General features: G+C 44.6%; 1 long non-coding RNA gene across 2 annotated transcripts; it reads left to right on the top strand.

Annotated features, from left to right (window-relative positions):
- The first annotated feature begins 1151 nt into the window (after positions 1–1151).
- On the top strand, positions 1152–17770 carry LOC129040280 (uncharacterized). 2 transcript variants are annotated; one of them, XR_008503586.1, is made up of 3 exons: positions 1152–1258; positions 14577–15579; positions 16915–17770. It is a non-coding gene; the product is annotated as an uncharacterized LOC129040280 (long non-coding RNA). The 2 variants fall into 2 exon arrangements; XR_008503587.1 differs by lacking the exon at positions 16915–17770 and adding an exon at positions 15715–16253.
- The last annotated feature ends 1391 nt before the right edge of the window (positions 17771–19161 follow it).

Raw genomic sequence — 19161 nt, 5'->3', positions numbered from 1 at the left:
AGACTTGAGTGCAGTGATGCAATCATGGCTCACTGCAGCCTCATCTTCCCCAGCTCAAGCAATCCTCCCACCTAAGCCTCCCAAGTAGCTGGGACTACAGGTGTGCACAACCATACCTGGCTTTTTTTTTTTTTTTTTTTTTTTAATGCAGAGTCTCACTATGTGGCCCAGGCTGGGCAATAATTTCTTCCTGGTGGGGTGAGGGAGGACAGAACAGGCCATTCTAGGTTGGATGTTTCTAAGTTGGGCACAGCATGTGTAAACCCTGTTGGTTCCTGGGACTGTGTGGAGAGCAGATGATATTCCTACCAAAAAGAAGGCAGGTGAAAAGTTAGATAACAGGAAGAGTTGAAGGAAGTACGTAGCTCCAACTACTGTGTGGTAGAATTCTTCCCTGACCCCAGCACCCGACCTCTCGATGTATGTGATTCAAATGCTGCTTGGCTAGAATGGGATATACACCAGCTGGTCTCTGCCTGGTCCCTGGCCTGCCTGCCTCACCAGAACATCCCTGACCGTGCGTAGGCAGTCTGGGTGCGCTTGATCCTACAGCAAGGACCGGCCGGCTTCCGAGCACCATGGCCAAGCAAAGGGGGCGAAGGAAGCCTCGGTCATCGAGTTCAGCCTGTGTGTACAAAAGGAAGTCCCCATCCACACTCGCCACTCTCCGTCCTTAGCCTCCTGAGCTTATAGTGTGGTGTATGCTTCCCCCTTCTGGCCACAAATGGTCAACAACGATTTTTGGTAATCCTTGGTGGGAGTCCCTGCTTACTGCTGGGAAGGGGACCTTCCTAGTAACAGCGACGACAATGATACTGTTGCCAGAGCTATTGATGGAAGTGGTACAATACAACAGGTGTAGTAAAAAGCCCTTTACATACACTATCTCATTTAATCCTCAAAGCCAGGGGTCCCCAACCCCCTGGGCCACAGACCGGTACCAGTCCATGGTCTGTTAGGAACGGGGCCGCACAGCAGGAGGCGTGCGATGGGCGAGCGAGCAGAGCTTCATCTGTATTTACAACCACTTCCCTCTCGCATTACCGCTTGAGCTCCGCTTCCTGTCGGGTCAGCAGCGGCATTAGCGTCTCATAGAAGCATGAACCCTACTGTGAACTGCGCATGCGCGGGATCTAGGCTGCGCGCTCCCTATGAGAATCTAATGCCTGATGACCTATCACTGTCTCCCATCACTCCCAGATGGGACCGTCTAGTTGCAGGAAAACAAGCTCAGGGCTCCCACTGATTCTACGTGATGGTGAGTTGTATAATTATCTCATTATGTATTAAAATGTAATAATAATATCCCGAAACCACCTCCCCACCCCCAGGTCTGTGGAAAAATTGTTTTCCACAAAACCAGTTCCCGGTGCCAAAAAGGTTGGGGACTGCTGCTTAAATCAATTTTGTAAGGGATGTATTATTATCCCCACTAAACAGAAGACAAACTAAGACACAGAGCAGTTAAATGACTTGTGCAAAATACGTGCTGATAAACGCAGCAGGGCGGGGGTTCACGCCTAGGTGTGTCAGGCTTCAAAGTCCGTGCTCTGGGCCACTGTGAACATTCCCGTTTCTGACGGGATGTATTCTGGGTGGGGTATCCTCTGTCAACAGAGACATCTGTCAGACCATTCCTGCCCTTTTACTTCCATCAGTCCACATCCTGGCATCTTCCGAGTCATTTTTCCTCTTCACTTCTTGTGCTCCTCAGCAGATCTATGACCATCCCAGCCTCTTTCTTTTCTTCCTGATCTTTGTGCAATTTGCCTCCCTCCTGCTTGCTTCAAACATTCACTCTTGTGCAGCAGTTCTTTTCTTATTTATTTATTTTTTGAGATAGAGTCTCACTCTGTCGCCCAGGCTGGAGTGCAGTGGCGCTATATTGGCTCACTGCCACCTCCGCTTCCCAGGTTCAAGCGATTCTCTTGCCTCAGCCTTCTCAGTAGCTGGGATTATAGGCATCTGCCATCACACCCGGCTAATTTTTGTATTTTTAGTAGAGATGGGGTTTCGCCATGTTGGCCAGGCTGGTCTTGAACTCCTGACCTCAAGCCATCTGCCCGCCTTTGCCTCCCAAAGTGCTGGGATTACAGGTGTGAGCCACCGTGCATGGCCCATGCAGCAGTTCTTAAACTGGCACCCACAAGAGGTCTGGATTGAATCCGAGAGGTCTGTGAACACGGACTTGGAAAATATTACATTCTATTGTGAATATAGAGAACAGAAGTGGGGCCTGTAACTTTGTCACAAATAGAAAGTCACAGCTCTTGCTATATCCCATTACTGTTACTAGGAATATCTCACGATGTCATCTACATGCATCACTACTTTGAAATTACCAGAGTTATTAAACCTGTCACTAGACCTGTTATTTAGTCATTAATAAAAAGCCTATATATTATCATATTACAAATTTGGTTTTTAAAAATATTGTGATAGCAGTCTTTCAAAACTAAAGAATTCCTTGGTAATCTTGTGCATTTCATTTTATGTACTTAAAAACATTTTTCTTAGAAGGGCTCCAAAAGCTTCTGCAGCTTGCCAAGGGGATCCTGGCATGAAAAATGATTAAAAGAAAACACACTATCCTTGATTTTATGCCAGCTTTGAACCTCCTGACCCAGCCCATATAATGTTAACAGTGACTCCCGGTAAGAGCGTTGCACTTCTCCAAATAGGAGGACCACAGGATTTCTCTTCCAAACAGGGACATTTGAGTATAGATATAGTGATACTAGCATAACAAGAGTAAACTGGAATATATGGCCACCCCACTCAAATATCAGGTATTCTGGAAACTGAAGAATTAGATAAGAAAATGCCAATGTAATTTACACGAATCAACATAGAAACACCCTATCTGTAAATACGCTACTGATAAAACTAGATTATCTCCTAAAATCCAACCAGAAAAAAAATAACTAATATGAAATATATCAGCTTCAAATGAAATAATTATAGCATATAATAAAATAACAAATGCTAGTGTATCACTTGCTATGGACAGACACTGTCCTACAACAGCCCTCTGAGGTTGGTTCTATTATTGTCCTCACTTTAAAAATGAGGAAAACGTGCTCCCATCACACAGCTAGAAAGAGGCTGAGCTGATAGCAAATCCAAGCACACTGGCTGCTAACTGTGTGCTCTGACCCACTGTCTCTCATGTGTCTTTGTTAGGAATTTTCATGATCTGAATGGAATCCAGGAAAATCACAGCTGGAATACACAACATCGGCCTTTATCTCCAGCACTGTACATGGCAGAAACTGCTTTTATTCTAGATGTCTAGATCCAGTTATTTGAAATAAATTCTCCAGAATGGGGGGAGAAATCTGGAAAGTTTCCATAGAACAGTCGAAATATCCCTTTATAACTCTTGAGTTGTAAGTGATGCTATCTCTAGATATTAGCATTTTTCTTTTAGCTGCAACCCCTATCTCTCACGTCAGAGGCAGCATGGGCCAGTGATTAAGAACCAGGTTTGAAGTTCCAATTCCAGGCACCTATTTAAGCTGGATGACCTTGACTAAGTCACATAGCTTTTTGCACTGCAGTTTTCTCCTCTGTAAAATGGAAATAATGGTAATGGAATGCAAAATGCAAAATGGAAATAACGGTGGTGAGGAGTAAATGAGCTGGGCAAATACACAATAATCAGGAACAATTATTACTATCCTTTTACTCATCTCTATTCTGACAGTTTTGTCTCCAAACTCATCTCTCTTGTCTTATTCTGAGTTCTTCCATGCGTTCTGGCATTTTCAACTTGACTTCTTCTTCAATATTTTTTATCATTTGGTAGCTATCTTTGGGTAACAATTATAACATTTGCTTATACAGCATTTGCCCCAGAACTCGTTTTGCTGATGCAGCATAAACTGACAACTGGAAGTGAGAATGGGGACATGTGATCTCGTGATTATCACACATTCTCAATTTACCCACTCCATAATAGCATTTGCACCAGAGCTCTTCATTTGCATTTTGCTGAGCCAACGTGAATTTTTAGAAGTTCCGAGGTGTCCAGAGAATGCTTCAGTTAGAATTGAGTTGACAAAAAATAGGATAGATCATTTATCACCTCTGTAGAAACAAGATGAATTTCTGTTTACAACTGAAATAAGAAATCACAAAAGATTGTTGGGCCTGACCATATGAAAAATTAAAATAGTGCAAAAAAAATAATTCAATACAAAAAGGGAAGCTACAGCCTGGGAAATGTTTACATCAATATAAAAAGGGGTTAATAAATATGCTTTATAAGGCCCATCTTTTAAGAACATCTTTGTTGCATCTCCGCTAAGAAGGAGGGTATCACAACCCAATACAAACTTACATTGAAATAAAAGTTTCATACAAAAAAACAACTTACTATACTCTGTTGATCTGAATGTGAATTAGGACAACCCCTATGGAAAACAGTACAGAGATTTCTCAACTAAAAATAGAGTAACATTCAATCTAGCAATCTCACGACTGGGTATAAGGAAAATAAATCATTATATCAAAAAGATATCTACACCATATGTTTATTGCAGCACTATTCACAATAGCAACGATATGAAATCAACCTAAGTGCCTATCAATGGATGATTGGATAAAGAAAATGTGGCACGTATAGACAATGGAATACTATTTAGACACAAAAAAAGAGTGAAATAATGTCTTTGCAGTAACATAGATGGAACTAGGTGTCATTATCTTAAGTAAAATAACTCAGAAACAGAAAGTCAAATACCACATGCCCTCGCTTACAAGTGCAAGCTAAGTAATGTGTACACATGGATACAGAATGGAGTAATAGACATTGGAAACTGGGAAGGATGGCAGGGTGGGAGGATGGGAGGGGGTAAGGGATGATAAGTTACTTAATGGGTACAATATACACTACTCAGGTGATAGCTATATGAAAAGCTTAGATTTCACCACTATACCATACATCCATTTTAAAAAGATGAACTTTTACCCCTGAAATGTATACAAATTTTTTTTAAAAACACAAAAAATCTTACTATATGCAGAATGCTCTGATATTTCCATTTTATTCTATTCTGTTTTTTTCTTTAATACCAGTCATGAGCCACAATATATTTTATAGTCCACTAATGAAATTATGACATACTTTAAGTAAACAGTGATGTCAAGAGCACTTATAAATATATTATTGGATAAAGAATATATATAGATGCTTCAGATAGGAGTAAAAACAATTTCTGAAACACGAAAAAATCTCTACTTCAGTACTCACTCAAGATACACAAATGAATAACAATGATAAAAACACAATTTCCATTGACTAAACTAGCAAAAAATTAAAAGTGATGGTGATGTCTGATGCTGATGCAAAGACAGTAAAGGGTTTTCTTTAATACAGTTTTTTACTTATGCCCTCTTTAATTCAAAACACATTTGAGGTGGTTTTATGTACCAACATTGCCAAACAACTAATGGCAGGATCAATGCAATTTTGTTTGAGAAGTAATTTGGTGGTACATTTGGGAAGCCACAAAAATGTTCATACCCAAAAGTAATTCTACTTCTGGGAATTTGTCCCACTGAAGCAATTCAAAGAAAGAGAAAAATCTCTATGCATAACTTTTTATATCATTACTTAAATAGTGAAAAACGAGAAACAGTCTAAATAGCCAAGAATAGCACAATATTTAAATAAGCTATACTACATCAACTCAAAATATTTTGTAGCCAATAAAATAATTATGATGACTATAAAGCAACATGAGAAAATCCTCATGCTAACAAATGCAAAAGTTATAAAACAAAACTCTCCATGTGTTTCAGTGACTATAGCTGCATAAAGATTACCCAAAAACTTAGTGGGATGAAACAACCATTTATTACAGATCAGAAATTCAGACGGCTTACAGCAGTATGGCTTATCTGGGCCCACAATGTCAGGGGCTGGATTCACATGAGGCTGATTCATTTAAGTGTCTGGCAGTTGATGTTGGTCATCTGCTGAGGCCGTAGCTGGCTCTGTTGGCCAGGACACCTCTGTTTGGTTTGGGCTTCCTCAGAACATGGTGGCTGGGTTCCAAGGACAAAAGACCACAGTGAGAGAGCCCGGTAGAAGTCAGTTAATCATATATGACCTAGTCTTAGAAATTTTGCAGTGTCATTTCCATTTCCATTCATTGAGTCACAAAGTCTTGTCGGTTTCAAAGGGAAAGAAAAGAGATGCCACCTTATGATGGGAGAGCAACAAGTTTCTGGAAAAGCATACAGGACTGGAAATACTGCTATGGCCAGTTTTAGAAAATATAATCTGCCAAATTTTTGATTGGGTTACAACCACATAAAAATAATGAAAGTATTAGGATTAGAACTGGGAAGAAACATGGAAAAATAAATGATTGATTTTAAAAATTTTTTCTGTTATTTTGATTATGTTCTTTGGCCAGTAAGTACATAATTATTAATACAATTATATTGACAAAAAATTAAGCTGACAATACTTCAGAAATTATCCCTGGGGTAACCCCAGCTTTTCGCTTTTACTCCTTTATTTATAGAATCCTACTGTTCTCACTGTTTTTTTTTGTTTGTTTTTTGGGTGTTTTTGTTTTTGTTTTTGTTTTTTTTGAGACAGGATCTCATTCCATCACTCAGGCTGGAGTGCAGTTGTATAATCTTGGGTCACTTCAGTCTCAGCCTCCCAGGATCAAGCAGTGATCCTCCCACCTCAGCCTCCCAAGTGGCTGGGACTACAGGTTTGTGCCACCACACCTGGCTAATTTTGCTTATTTTTTGCAGAGATGGGGTCTCACTGTGTTGCCCAGGCTGGTCTTGAACGCCTGGGCTCAAGTGATCCTCCTGCTTCGACGTCATAAAGTGTTGGGATTACAGGCGTGAGCCATCACACTTGGACTGTTCTCACCCTTAATTCACTGCATCAGCAACACCCCTCCCATCATCGTGAGATGGGCCTGCAGCAGAGGCCCCAGCGCACTGTGGGCACGAGCCTCATCCATATACACCGCCCTCCCCAGGCCTTCATAGCACAGCCTCCCCTTCACAGGGGCAGCCTCATTTGCAGACAAACTCATCTTTTAGTTACTGAAGAATAAAGGGGAAAGGGCACATCTCTGGTCTCATCTATTAATAAACCCTCATTTCCACCTGAGAATTCCTGAGTTCTCACTTGTGGTTGGGTTACAACTGCATAAAAATAATAAAAGTATTAGGATTAGAACTGGGAAGAAACACGGAAAAATAAATGATAGATTTTTTAAATTTTTCTGTTATTTTGATTATGTTCTTTGGCTAGTAAGTACATAATTATTAATAAAATTATATTGACAAATATAATTTCCTTCATGGAGAGAGAGGTCCTTTTCTGCACAAGGCCAGTCCTACCACCTGTCCTCTTAATCATCCCTCTTCAACTTCTTCCCAAGCTGTCCCACTCAACCATCACACTCAAAAGTCTCCTCTTTTTCCTAGCATCTTTCGTCTTTGCTCATTGGCTGGATCTTTTCTCTCTACCTACAGACATATCCAGGTCCTCCATAATCCTGATCATGCAACCCACTCAAAGTGTCATCTGATTTATTATTCTTCACCTACTTCAGTAACAAACTCATCAAAGGAAACACTCATTCTAGCTGTTTCCATTTCATCTCCCACTCACGCCTCAACAACAGATTTCCTTCCAACCACTGTGGTCATCTGGCTTCTTAAATGTCATTTTGATATCCTACTTGTCAAATTGAATAGCCGTTTTTTAATCTTCATCCTCCTTTCCTCTTCCAACTTTAGATTGTGTTGTTCACCATAGTGAACTTCACAAAACTTCTCTTTCCAAGCTTCCTGGGACCATCTCCCCAGCCCTCCCCTCACACCTCCGAGCCCCCATCTGCATGTCGCTCTTCCCATCACTGGCTCCTGCAGCCCAGTGTTCTCATAATACTCACATTCTTTAGCTAAGTTCAATGACTCTCATGCTTCTATTACCACTGAATGACTCCTTCATGAAACTGGAAATGTAACGCATGCTACATCTTGGATGTGCGAGATTATAAGTGCAACTGTTAAATATGGCCTATTGCTAGTAAAGTTTAATCAGGCTGGATAACTATAAAAGCCCTGGAAGGTGCCTCAGTCTCTCTTGAATTATAGCACACAGGCTTGCAGCTGGCATGGCTTAGCTCTGCAAGAAGAGGCCCCTGGCCTTGCGGGTGCTGGTCTAGTCTTCTGGGAGAGCCCCTTGCTCTCCAGGGTGATATTCTTGGCTGACCTCTTCCCTGTGTGCTTTATGGCCTCTGATCTTGAACCCCCAGCTGTCTAGCTTGGTCCTGGGGAGGTCCTTGGATGATGGAGCCACATCTTAACTGTCCCTGGCAGCACAATTCTTACTCCCAGACCCCACCCCATACCCCTTAACTTCGCCTTCTTTTTCCCTTGGAGGGAGCAGTGTTTCTTCTAACGCCATAGCTACCTTCATCTACATTTTCACCACCAGAGCCTTAAGACAGGGTATGGAGACTTCCTGTTGATGAGCTAATCGAGGAAGAGGGAACTGAAGGAATTCAGTGACTCCTCTCTCAGGATAATATCCTGGCTTGAAGACCATTGTCCTGCCACATAATCATATTTTGAATGTCAAAAGTTGAATACCAACCTGGCCTTTTTCTAGGCAATCCTTCTCTAACAGGTTCTAATCTCTTCCCAGACATATGGCTGCCTAGGGCAGACTTTGTGTAAAGGTCACAGACTGACAAAGCCAAAAGTGACAAATCGCATGCAATTTCAAATTATTTCTCCAGTTACAATCTTGAATCTCTATCCACCCTAACCCAGTGGCTTTTCCAAGCTCTAGCTTTTAATAGCTAACTGCCCATGAGACATCTGCAACTCTAAAGCCAAACTCACTATCTTCCTGCTCTTCTTCCAGTCTAAAACCTGCTTTTCTTCCAATGTCCCCAACATCCAAGTTTAAGACCAGGTGTTTTTCAAATCCCAGGGCCCCAGACTTTTATTCCCAGAGATTCTGAGTGGGGCTTAGGAATCTGCATCTTTAACAAGTAGGCCAGGTGGTTCTGAGTCTGACGGAAGTGGCATGGGAACCACATTTGGAAAATGCACTCCAAGCCCTGCAAGGCAGGAACCAGATCTGGAGGAGAGAGCGAACCCCACCTGTGAACTCCCCTGTCCCTCCCATCATCTTGCTTCTTGACATCACTATTTGCCCATTTGCCTAGTTGAGAAGCCTGGGAGTCCTTCTCTCTCACTGCCCTGCTCTTGACCATCGACTGACCTGTCTTCCAAGCGCTCTTGCATCTGTCCTCCCCTGGATTCCCCCTCCCATCACCTGACCCAGACCTGTGTCAGTTTTCACTGGAAGGCTACGCTGTCCTATTGATGGCTGTCCCAGCCAGGGCAGCCCTGATCTAATCTGCCCACTGCACCAGCTCCTTTAATCACTTCCACTTCAAGGCTCACAGTGGCTGCCATGTTCTTCAGCCCAAATCTTTCACAGCTGAGGCCAAGCCTCCAGCTGAGCCTCACCACCTGCCCTCTTCCCTCACAGAGTCAAACTGTGGACTTGCCATTCCTCCACCATGCCAGGGCCTCTACATCCCCTGTGCCTTGGCTCAGGCTGTGTCCCCCACTTGGGCAACCCAAGCCTGGCACTCCACAGGTACTTCCTCAATGGGGCTCTGGTGAGTAGAGTTTGGGGGACATACACGACGGCACTACTTTCCTCTCTTCCCACCAGCCCCATGCCATACTCTGAGGTTCACCTGCTCAGTGGGGCCGGGTCCCTAGAAGCCACAGAAGAGCCTACACTGGCCTCCGAGGTGCCCTATGCCAGGTGGCCAGCTCTGTGTCCTTCCAGCCCTGACATCCTGGGTGATCTTGAGCAAAGATACTTCACCTCGTGGGCCTCAGTGCCTTCATCTGAGAATGGAATGTGGATGGAGGGATGAGCTGGAATAGGAAATGCATATGATTTCTACCAGCTCCATTCCCCTGTAATTCTCAGAGTAATTTGCTATTGTTGTTATTGTTGTTTGTGAGATGGAGTCTCACTCTGTTGCCCAGCTGGAGTGCAGTGGTACAATCTCGGCTCGCTGCAACCTCCACCTCCCGGGTTCAAGTGATTCTCCTTCCTCAGTCTCCTGAGTAGCTGGGATTACAGGCACCCACCACCACACCCAGCTAATTTTTGTATTTTTAGTAGAGACGTGATTTCACCATGTTGGCCAGACTGGTCTCGAACTCCTGACCTCATGATCTGCCTGCCTCAGCCTCCCAAAGTTCTGGGATTACAGGCAAGAGCCACTGCACCCGGCCTTCTCGGAGTAATTTGGATAGCAGCACCAAAAAAGGCTGTGTTTAAGCCCTCAGGGAGGTGGCCACTCAGACCTCCATCTCCAATGCCCCACCCTTAGACATGATTTCATGGAAGGTCTGGGGCTGGATTTCATCCCCATCCCGGGAGGGGCAAGAGGACCATGGAGGAAGGGTCTCTGGGAGTGGGGACGCTACTCAGATCTGAGATAAGAGAAAGGGTCCCACCTCTTCCCCTCAACCTCGGTGTCTGCTGTCATCACCATGGAAATGTACACTCTGGCAGAATGGTTTTTTTTTTTTTCTTCCTAAGACCTTTGTACTTAGATTCCAACCCTGCCCCAGGGTTTCTGAGGAAAAGTTCCTTTTGGAAAATTCCCACCCAGCCCCAGCTGACCAAAAGGGAGGAAGGATTTTTCCACAAGGTGCTCTGGGTTGGTGTGGGATTTAGAGCCCCCGGCAGCCACTTGTCTGAAGGAACAAGGAGCTGGGCTAGACAGAAAGGGAGTCCCGAGCAGTCTGGAGCTGAAGTCAGCCGGGAGGGCTGGAGTTGAGGTCAGCCGGGCGTTGCTTCCCCTCGGACCCCACTGCCCTGCCTCGGCATGGGTACGGGTGGAGTTTTCACTCTCTGACTTGCTCTTCTAGAACTCAGCACTTGAGTTTCATCTGAATCCTAATTATCCAATATATTAAATCAAGTTATAAGATAAACATTTTTCCACCTCTTTCTATCCCTAAGCCTCTGGTGACTTCTTTTTTTCCCTTTTGATAAGTATTTAAATGTTTTTAAAAATTAAAATATGATTCACCCAATTCACTAAATATGAAATTCATCATTTTAAAGTGCGCAATTCAGTGATATTTAGTGTAGTCACTATTTCCGGTGACTTCCTGTCCTGGTGGCATTTCCCATGAGACAGAGAGAAAGGGGGCTGGGGCTGGAAGTTTCCCTGACATGTTCCCCGGGTATGCCAAGGCTTCGGTCCTAAAGTTCTGTTCCAGCTCATTGGCACCACCACACCCCTCTCTGGAATTTCTGGGAAAATCCTGTCCATGAAACTGAAAACCTACCATTCATGGGGCAGCTGGGTTCTTAAGTAAAGTTTTCCATGTGACGGAGCCTCTTTCATCAGTGGCACCAGGCTCAAAGTTTCCCTCATAGGCCTGTGGGGGGTTAGAGATCCCTCACCCCACACTGAAGCCAAACCCTCATGGTGAGCAGACCAGGTGAGCTCCAGGTCAGGGCCCCAGAGGAGAGAGAAGAGTCCTGGGATGCTGCTAGGGCCATCTGATCCTTTAGCTCAATTCCCTCCTCCTGAAGATGAGGGAATAGAGACCCAGAGACTCCAAAGATGCCCACCCCGGTGATGGCAGAACCAAGACCAGCACCCCACCCTTCAAGTCCTGGGCCATGCATTCTCTACCAGGTGACTCAGTCAACAGCAACCAGTGATTAGGCACCCTCTACCCTTCATTGGGCCAGATGGGGGGCACCTGGACATTGACATGCAGCCGAGGGAGGGTGTATTGTGGCAGCCCTGCCCAGTGGAGCCTAACATAACCGGGAGAAGGAAGAGAGCTCCAGAGAGAAACCCCTCAGTGAGGCTCGCTGCCTGGCTGGCAGCTGCCCAGATAGTCCTATGTGTATCCCAGTCTCATATAAAGGATTCTCTTTCCCTTCACATTTCTATCTTTTTATTTGTTTATTTATTTTTGAGATGAAGTCTTACTCTGTCTCCCAGGCTGGAGTGCAGTGGCACAATCTAGGCTCACTGCAACCTCTGCCTCCCAGGTTCAAGTGATTCTGCTCCCTCACCCTCCTGTGTAGCTGGGATTACAGGTGCAAGCCACCACACCCGACTAATTTTTGTATTTTTTTGTAGAGACAGGGTTTCACCATGTTGGCCAGGCTGGTCTTAAACTACTGACCTGAGGTGATCCACCCACCTCGACCTCCCAAAGTGCTGGAATTACTCAGGTGTGAGCCACCGCGCCCGGCCCAACATTTCTAACTCTTTTAAACACGACTGTTCTTCCTCCTGTCCATTGCCTCCACTCTCTTTTTTACAGAGTGGATAAATGAGACTTCACGCACCTCACTTACTGGCTTCCCACTTAGAACTCACCTAAGGCACTTGTTAAAAATACAAACACCCAGTCACCAGCCCCAGAGATTCTGATTAGGGCTGAGGTTGGCCCAGGAATCTGCACCTTTGACAAGCTCTCCAGGTGGTTCTGATGCAGGCAGTATAAGAATGGCATTTTCAAAACATTTCCTTATGTCACTGACTAAATAATACCATATTTATTGTTTTCCCTCTAGAGAGGATTCATTTCTGCTGCTCCATCCTCATTCTCTGGCTTGCCACCCTTCCTAGCACAGTTGTTTGATGTTTCCTTCTGGTTTAGCCGGCCCCATTAACCCTACGCTCTACATCAAGTTGAGGCTCCATAACTCTAAGGATAATAATGTTAATGAAAAACCAGCAGCCAAGCGCTCACTCACAGACACACCACTTGGTGGAGTCATTGCTCCACTTTTCTTATCTGGTCCAGTTGACTGGAGTCCTGTAGCTCCTACTTTTGTGTTGATGGTTTCGGGGGAATTTTGTTTTGATCTGCTTTTCATCCTCTGTTAGAATCTTCAGTTCAGATAGGCAGTAACACAATGGGTAGCAGGTAGCCTGGGAAAGGGGGTGGGTTTCTTTCACCCTCACCACAGGCCTGAGGAACGTGAGACCCACCGCGATCTCTCCAAATCCCACATTCTTCTGGCTACAATTGCATCTCTGTACATTCACTGATCAAACATCAATAACAAAGCAGATTTGTGAGCGATTCTATCTTGGACAACTCAAGGGCACTTGGGCCTCTGCCTACAGTCAGGAAGGAAAATACTGAGCCCCTGGCTGCTGAGCTGTGGGCAGAGTGGTTCACTTCTACAGCCAAGGGCCGGGCAGATTAAAAAATAAATGAGAAGAAGGAAAATGAAGTACTTTCTAATGAACAGGCAAACATAGTCCTATCCACAGTTGAAATCAATGGGGCAAAACTAGATGACATTTGAGCAAGCCAAATTGAAGGGCCCAGAAGCCCTCATCTCCTTCAGTTTCCTGAGGACACCTCCCACCCACTCACACCTGCAGATCTCTGTGGTTGTTCCAAAAGCCACTGGAAGGTGTGGCTGAAGCCACTTGGGATGTACAATGTAGATGATGCCCTCCCTGTCTTCATCCTCTCTGTGTTTAATGAGGGTGCAGGCAGGATGGGGTTCCAGGTTGGTTAAGGTGAAAATAGAACCTAAAAGGGCTAAATTTTGGAATTACATCAAGTCATTTGGGAACAATTAAAAGCAGGTAGGATATGGCAAGGCAGGAAGAAGCCATGTCTCAGTAAAACAATGGGAAGTGAGATGGAAAACTGTTGAATGAGAGGCCATCTCTGGCAGGGGTGGAGAAAGCCCCGATACTGGTCATCTATTTGGGTGGGCATCTATTTTCTTATTTCAGTGCCATAGGGGTCTTTTGCCTTACTGTTCTTCCACAAGCCTCCCATACACTCAACTCAACTGGCCATTGGACCCTGCTATGGGCAGCATCTGAGACCACTGAGATCATTTCCTTTCCTGAGATCCACCCACTTTATTTGCATCTCTTTCCTCTGCCTTATGGTGACCCTACTCTCAGGACACCAGATCTGCCTAAACAAGACAAAAGGGGAAAAATCCAACTAACCAACAACCCATAGGGGTGACGTGTAGCTAAGCGACTAGTTTATCTGATTTACTTGATGCTCAACTGTGGATGTCAAAGTCATTTAACTGCAGTTCGAAAGGGGTTGTGCTGTGTGGCCTCTCCATGGCCACTCATGAGCCAGGTGTTTGCCTCCACTATTAGCTGTTGCCCCAGTCTTGATGTGCTGGCTTCCTATGGCCTCAGCCCCTGTGTGTGGGCATGAGGCTCACGTCCCTTCATTTACACACCCACTTAGCAAATATTTACTCCATGCCTGTTCTGTGCTTGGCCGCCCTCTAGGCACTAGAGATCACAGTTGTGGGTGTGACAAGGAGGTCTCATGGAGTTGATATTCTAGTGAAGAGAGACAAGGGATAAACAAATAAACAAATAAATCAGATGGCGATGAAAGTTGGGGTGGAAGTAAAGAAATGCAAAGTGACCCAGCATATCTGGGGGCTTAGTTTAGAGTGGGAGGGATCTTCAAGAACCATGCAAATCTTCCCTAATTGCATCCTTTTCCAGATCAACTGCATGGGGTCCTACAGGAGAAGACCAAGAGACAGAGACAGGGACCAGGGAAAATGACCGAAACCATTCCTTCTCAGGGATGCTACACATCCATAGGGCAGAGGATAAGAGGTTTCTGAAGGCATCACCCCTCTGGCCATGGCTGGTGTGCAGAGGAAGCTGGAGATTTGGAGTAGCCTGTTGTCCCACTGACTCTTAGACTGCTCCAGCTAAGAAGAACCAACTCCTCCTATTACAGATGAAATAAACAAAGCTACTCAGGCTCTCTGGCATCGCCCTGACGGTCATCATGCGCTTCACATTTCCCTCTTGCCCCCCCGATTTTCTGGAAAAGGGAGAAAGTGTGTGAAAAAAAATGGACAATAACTTCTGTTAACTTTATAGATGTCTGGTTCCTCCATATGAGGCTGTGCTTGAATCAGTTTTGGAGAGAGGGTTTCTAAAGTCTCTCTAGATTCTATTAATTTTGATAGAGATAATAAAAGGCAGCAGGACCAACGCTATGTGGTGGGAGATCTAGCAACCGTTATAGTCACAATAGCCACCACTTACTGAACACCCACCATGTGACAAAGAACAAATGTGCATGAATTATCTCACATTTTTCACAAGCACCCCTTGAGTTGGGAGTTCACTCATGAGGCAACTGAGGTTCAGGGAGATGAAGTAACTCACCCTGTAGGTAGGAGGGCTGAGATCTGGACGTAGATCTTGCCTCCAAAGCTTTATCTTTTTTTTTTCTACTATAGAACACCAAAAAGAGTTCTAGAAAAAATGAGAATAAGGAATTTACCTGTAATCCTTGCTTAATAAACTAAAGCTCTGAGGCCACATTGTTCCAGCCTTTTGCAGCTCCTGCACGTGGATACCAGCACCAGCAGCTCCCTGACCAGGGGCCCCAGCTAAGCTTTCCCAGAGGATGATCTTGGCTTTGTACATGGGGTGCCAACATCCTGTGAGTCCAACAGAGGGAAGACATAAGAATATGGTCACCCAGGTAAGTGGTGGATAGCTGAGTGACTATATTCTTGCTCACCACCACCCCCATCAGAGGGGGTGTCTGTGTTTCTAGTTGGGGGAAGCTTTGGTAGACTGTCAGTAATTCCTCCCTGTGTCCCCCATCGTGTGTCAGGTAACAGACATTTGTCTTAATGTATTCACTGTGTCATCAGAAGCCACTTCTTATCCATCCTTGTGAATACTTGATGAATGAGGAGTCAATGATTAAATGAAGGAAAGAAAAGAGACTGAAAAGGAGGTATGAGGATAGGAAAGATGAGATAGATATTCCCCTAAAGACACAGTAAGCCATCAAATATCTGTTTTCTAGTCCCCTTCTGGGCCCTCTTGGATTTTGAGAAAGGGAGGAAGAAAGTGGAAAAATTGCCAATAACTTCTATTGACTTTCTAGATTCCTAGTTTCCCCACACGTGGCTATGCTTGAATCAACTTGTAAAAGTCTCTTTATAGTCTGTTGATGTTAATGCAGGTACTAAAAGGCCACGGTCGGCCTAGTTAGATGATCCACTCCACCCTGGGCTCCGGAAGATGTTCCAGGGCATTTGCCTTTACTTGACCCTATGCTGAGAAGCTACCAATATTTTTCTTTCCCCAAACTGGTTTTATTTGTACCCTCTATATATTAAATATTAGAGTATTGGCCAAGTTGAAGGAGTCTTCTTCTATGGCTAGTTTCAATAAACATGGTGGAATAAATATATATATATATAATATATATATAGTGTATGTGTATATATATATGTATATATTTCTTAGTAATTTAAAGTTGCAAGGGACTTTGGGATCATGAATCAATTTACAGTTGTGGAACTGAGAGCCAGCAAAATTACATGACTTGCCCAAGAATACTAGCAAGTTAGTAGCAGGACCAGGACCTATGTTGTCTTAAAAGGCTTAAGAGGTAGTCAGTCAATTAATTAATCAAATATTTGTTGATAACCACAATCCATCCCCATCCCTCATGAAGAGCGGAGACTAAATTGTCAACTTGCTTTCGCCAGGAGGGCTATGATACAATGTAGAAAGTACTGGCATTATTGTGGTGCTCATATTAAGGCTTGCGGCAACTCTCAATTCATGAATTATAGTGACTTTAATAGACAACATAAAATAGTGAACTGAAGGATGACTTTATATCTGCAGGTCAAGCAAACAGATATAGACCGTATGGAAATATGGCACCTCAGGGGTGCCTGGTGTAATAAGAAAAAACATAAAAAAAAAAAAAGGAGGGGATGTGGCTCTAAAAGTTATCAACTGTCAATCAGCCTTGACCATGAAAAATTAGCTAAAGAAAGATTTGGGCCCACAGGTTTTGTACAGAGGAAATCCAGGCTCCTAACCACGGTGAAAGATGGGAACAAAAGGATCAGAACACTGAGCTGGATCTTCAGTTCATTTCAGGTATGGAGAAGGGTAAGTGGTCTGTAAAGAAGGCCAGCCTCAATGAAGGTGCCTTCCAAGGCCTTGTCCGCTCAAGGACATGTTGCATGCCTGAAACTGAGTATACAGGAAAAGGATAGAAATGGAATAAAATGGAAACCCATAAATCACACGACCCTGCCATGCAGTTTCAAACCACTGACTTGATGAAATGTTGATCCACTTTGCCACGGATGCCCCACTTTTTAACTCCTTCTTCAGAGTCCCAGGAGGTGAGGCTCTTCTGTTTAACTGATTTGCAGAATTTTTGCTTCTGCTATTACAATAGCTTCCGTAGTTGAGTACCAAAGACACATTACTATGGTGCCACAGAGATCATTTTGCACATGAGGAAACAGATTGTTCTACTACCAAGGCTTTGGTTTTTTCTACTCAATCTTGCACAATCTCTCACCCTCAGCCCAGATCATTGCTGCATTTTTCTGAGCCATCAGCATCCAAAGTGAACACAGGGTCTAAATAATTGAAGATGGCGTGAAGGAACACACAATCAGGTCTTTAAAAAAGGAAGAAAGTGAATAAAGTGAATAGGCAAACTGAGCAGGACATCTAGGACTGAAAAGCCTCTGTGAACAATTGGACGCAACATGAAATTGACGTGAGCTTGCAGAAGACCAGTTGAGTTCCAGATGTGGTTAGGTAGCTTGGGTTTGGGGTCCGTATAAAGAAAATGGTCTCTTCTTGTAAACGGAGTTCAAAAAAAGACTAAAAGTCACCCCAAAGAGTCACTGTCTTTGTCTTTTGGCCATTAGTAAGTCAGCAGAGACCTCTAGAGGAGACTGGATTTTGTGGCTGATTATCAATTAATTGATCATCACTGGGTATCTTTGGGAGTGTTGCCTTCTCAGGGAGAAGCTGAAAATCATTCTGTGAAAGGTACTTTCACTGACAATCATTTAAGCTCTTTGGAGGCAAGAAATCAGGTGTCTGGGAGAACTCAGAGATAACATAGGAGTGACAGGCTGAAGCCATGAGCGAGATGGGCAGATGGCTTAAGAATGACCATGGGTAGAGAAGAGCAGTGGCAGGGAGAACCCACAGGCCTCCACTTCGAGTCAGCCTGTCAGCAGGATGAGCTACAAGATCACGCTAGAGGGAAACTGCAGGCCAAGTCAGGGGCACTGCAAGCTGGAGGTGTGCACAGGCAGGAGGGCAGATGGCCTGCGATGAGGGGCCATGACTGTGTGGTGGGCTCTCCCACACCAGGAGGAACTAGACTGAAAGTTCTTTTAAGTGAGGGAGCCATCATCTGTCCAGGGAAAAGTGGTTCAGGATACAGGAGGAGTCCTGCATCACAGAATCGGTCTAGTCTCGGGCTGCCTGTTCCACAGGAGCCTCCAGCCCAGTGATGTAGGCAGCTATTCACAACCACATCATGGCACAAAGTGAGGCCTCCCAATCCACAGCCATCCCTGATTACAGACACTTCACTTGACGTCTGAATATAGCTGTGTGTACCTGGAAAGCCTAGAAATAGAAACGCTCCTTTTTTCCTCAAGACGATCATCTCTACATCCTGACCTGGATCAACAATGATCCATTCTGGACAATCCTGGACACTCTTGCTCCTGGAGAGAAGGGATAGATAACTTTTCCACCTGCCTGCCTGTCCTGTCCACCTGGAGGTGGTCTTGTGGCATCTTGGGCCTCACATGTCCCACAGTCTGTTCTCATCCCTCCAATTTGCTCCTTCTCCAGACTTCTCTCTCTTGGTTGAGTGGTTCCACCATTTGCCCAAATTGCTTGGACCCAACACTTGAGTTATAGCCAACTCCTCTCTTTCTCTCACAACCCAAATCTAATTCAACAGTAAGTCCTGGTGGCTCCACATTCGGAATGTTCCTGGGATGCCACCACTTTTTGTCATCTCTGTTACTGCTAGCCTGCCCCTTGCTACTGTCAGCTCCAACCTGGAGGACTGAAATAACCTCCTCACCGTCTCCAGCTGTTCTTCCCGCCTGTGGTCTATTCTCCAGACACCACCAGAGGGATGCTTTGAAGTCCAGATGGCATCATGTCATTTAGAATGAAACCTGAGGTCCCAAGTGTGGCCCGAGGGATGGTCAGGTTGCCCCCAGGGCTCCATTTCCTGCCACTCTTCCTCTCTCTCACTCTG

The sequence above is a fragment of the Pongo pygmaeus genome, chromosome 6 (assembly GCF_028885625.2).
Source record: "Pongo pygmaeus isolate AG05252 chromosome 6, NHGRI_mPonPyg2-v2.0_pri, whole genome shotgun sequence".
Classification (NCBI taxonomy): Eukaryota; Metazoa; Chordata; class Mammalia; order Primates; family Hominidae; genus Pongo; species Pongo pygmaeus.
This window is presented reverse-complemented; position numbering and strand designations above follow the sequence as displayed.